Source organism: Fragaria vesca, linkage group LG4, assembly GCF_000184155.1.
Source record: "Fragaria vesca subsp. vesca linkage group LG4, FraVesHawaii_1.0, whole genome shotgun sequence".
NCBI lineage: Eukaryota > Viridiplantae > Streptophyta > Magnoliopsida > Rosales > Rosaceae > Fragaria > Fragaria vesca.
The window spans coordinates 7539838-7543521 of record NC_020494.1 but is presented as its reverse complement, the minus strand read 5'-3'; positions in this window follow the sequence as shown (position 1 = coordinate 7543521).

Below are 3684 nucleotides of genomic sequence, written 5' to 3'. Positions count from 1 at the left end.
ACTAAAGCCCAAACAACTGAAAAGGAAATATGTATCATTCTTCCAACTAAATCTGAAGTCGAAATAGGTGACTCGAAGAAGAACAAAAAAAACACAAATAAGAAAAAATAAATAAATAACTTCGATCACCACTACATGCCACCGACCGTACATGGTATTTGATGAGTCGTTGAAAACAAAAACTCAAACATGATCTACATTCATCACAATTAACCATATAAAAATTCGATTTTTGGTGCCTGAAAACCAAAACCTAACCGAAAAACCGACAACATAAAATGTCGTCATTTTGTGAGTGGTTAAATATATATATATGCCAAAAACCTAAAAACCCTACATATTAGTTTATTTTGTTGTTTTTTCGGGAATTTTTATTTAATGTTAGATTTAAAAAATTGCATCAAGTGGTTAGTCCTTGTACTGTTTGATGAATTATCAATTGAGTTGACTTTTCATTAAAAAAAAAGTGAATATAGATTATAGACTTGTTTTTTGAAATGTTACAAAGGACTATATATGTGTACTGATTCATTTATCTTTTTTTATTAAGAAATAGAAAACTCTTTTATTCACTACTAGAAAAAAATGCCTAAGCGACGAATTTTATCAAGACAAAATAATTATGTCGTTTAAGTGATCACTTAAGAGACGGAAATAAAATTTGTCGCTTAAGTTGTTACTTGAGAGACGGACACAACTTTTCGTCGCCTAAATGATCACTTAAGCGACGACACCTATAAACCGTCTCTTAAGTGGAAAACTTAAGTGACCAAAGACATATTCGTCTCTTAAGTTTACACTTAGGCGACGAAATAGCTATATTTCGTCACTTAAGTGCCTTTGTATAAAATTTTTCAACGAGCATGAGCATATAACTAACTTTTTTTCCAATTTTTTTTAATGAGCTAATGGAGTAACTAATAATATGATTGTGAACGTTAACGGTTCAAAAAACGGAGTTACGAAGAATTGATTATAAACGTTTTTTGTTTCGTATGAATTTTCATTTTTAGAGTTGACTAACGTGATCAAAGGCTTAACGAACTTCAAATTGATCAAACTTCGTTCTACATACATATCTTGTCGTATTAATTATATGTAACGGTTGTTTTGTTCTAATTCAATATTGCTAATATATTTGTTTCATGAACATAACACATACAAACACTTAAGTTATACCACTTTGGTCCACATAAACTAGTTTGAACTTCTATTGATATTTTGTATTTAAATTTTAAATGTTGTTCGTCAAGTACATAAAATATGCTTCATGAAGCGTACGCACTTATATTTGGAGAAACAAATTTACGAAAATTATTTCACGATCGTTTTCATTCTTTTAACTATTTATGATTATTAGTAAATTATCATGATCGATTGAAGAATAAATCAAACCTAATTGTGTTCGATTTGTGTTAAGTTTGTTTTTATTTTGAAACATATTCTATAAATTGACAAGAATCAAAATGATGTATAATGTCAATTATTATGATACTTGATGAAAGGAAATTATGTAACTTTTTATAGAATTGTATTAAATGTATTTTTAGTATAATGTTGTAAACTTTTATTGCATTTATTAAAAAAGATTTGTTATTAAATATGAGTGATTTCTCATAATAATTTCATTCTATTAGTATTTATTTTTTATGAATATTTGTTTAATTACTAAACATGAGTAAGATCGTGGAAAAATACTTAATTATGAAAAAGTAGTAAATTTACTAAATTAATGGCATTTTCTTTAAAGAAAATTTGGACACACATGTGACAAAATTGGTAATTTTCGTCGCTAAAGTAGCCAAAATTTTGGCAGCAATCTTCCCGCCTAAATTTTTGGAGCAATTTCAAACCAAATTTTTCAAAAATTTCCACAAACATTTGGGGGGCAATTTTAACTTATCCTTCTACTTAAAGTTCTTCAAACCTCATTCTTCCCCAAATCTAGTTCTTTCTCAAACCCCATTCTTTTCACCTCTTCTCCTCTCCTCCGCCGTCGACAACCACAAATACAAAACACCATCTCCGTCGCCGCACCAAGCACCAAATCCTCCCTCACCGCGCCAAGCACTCTTTCAATGTCGTCAAGAACGACCTCATCCTCCTCGACTGCTCCACAAATCCTCGCCAAGCAATCTGTGTCACATCCCGACCCTTATATTTTTACCTTGTTTACTAGCGTGATTATAATAAGAATTTTACCGTCTCGATCATTGAGTTAATAGTTTAAGTGGTCCCTAGAAGGGGTTTCGGGGACGATTATGTGCGGAGGATTATTCGTAAGAGGAAAATACGACGACGGTAAAAATAGTAAATTTTAGCTAGTAAAAGGTAATTTTTATTCGGGTATTATTTTTCGGGGTGTTTTTATTTTTTGAGTTGGGTTGATAAGGTTGGACTGGTTGGGAGGCCCAACCCATTTTTCCTCTCTTTCTCTTCTTCTCTCTTTTCTCTTCCTTCTCTCTCCCCGTAGGATCGTCCAACCGCCAGCTGCCGCCGTCCGGCCAACCACCGGCCGCCGCTCCACCCCAGTTCGGACCCCCATCTCCTCCTCTCCCTCCCCGGCCTAGCCCCCGAGCCTCTAACCCGCCGGAAGAGGAGAAAACCCGTCGGAAACGCCGGGAAGCTTTTCGCCGGAACTCCCTCCTCCGGCCACCAATCCGGGCAAGCTTGGTACGGTTTTGTAGCCCTCCAACCCAGCAGCCTTGCCCTAAAAGGACTCTCCCTCTCTTGAGCTAGGTAAGGAGAAATGTGGAGTTGAAATTTATAGGGCTTTTAGGTGTTTGTGTTCGATTGCCCTAGTTAGGCTTGGATTTGGTGTTTGTGCTAGTTAGGAAAGTTGTAGAGCATGATGAGAGGATTATTCTGTCAAAATTTCATAGGTTTTGGAGGTCGCCGGAATTGGCCTCCGGCCGCCGCTGCCGGCGGAGCCGCCGCCGGTTGGGAGATTTTTATGTTTTTAAATGTAGAATATTAAGCGGAGTTTATTGAAGTGAGTTATGGAATTTTTGGATGAGTTTTGGATAGGTTTGTGATTTTCCGAAGTTTGGTATTTTTTGCGGTTAATTAATGTAGAATCCGGCCGTAAGATTTAAGTCGTATTTTTGGGGAGGTTATATTTACGACTGCCGAGGATGATATTTAAGTTCGGATCATTCCGATTTAAGAATATCGAAGTTAGGCAATGATGAGCATGTTTATGGCTCTCGGGTAATTTTGCCTATTTTGATTAATTATTGGATTGTTAGTTGGGAAATTAATTATATATTTGGAACAGGACGAGAGGAGGCCCGAGCAGAGGAAGCCTCGGAGTGTCATCAGGCTTAGGCCTAATTTGTGAGTGAACCTTTATTTTAATTGAAAAGCATGCGATGAATTATCTGTTGATCATTTAATTTTTTTCCTGAGATTTATGATTTTTCGGATAATTGGCAATTTTCCTCTTTTGGAGAGATCCCGAAAATGAGATTTTCGGTAGATATGTTTATTGGATGTTTATGATGATAGTATGTATATGTAAATGCTAGCTAGCCATACGTGCTGATCCGCCATAATGAGGTAAAATACCATTATGGTGTGACGTGAGTGTTAGACACAAGCGTAGTAGCCCTATATGAAAACTATTTTCTTATTTGGTTTATTTAGGTTTTCATATAGGGAGTCCACACGTATATACACTCGTGC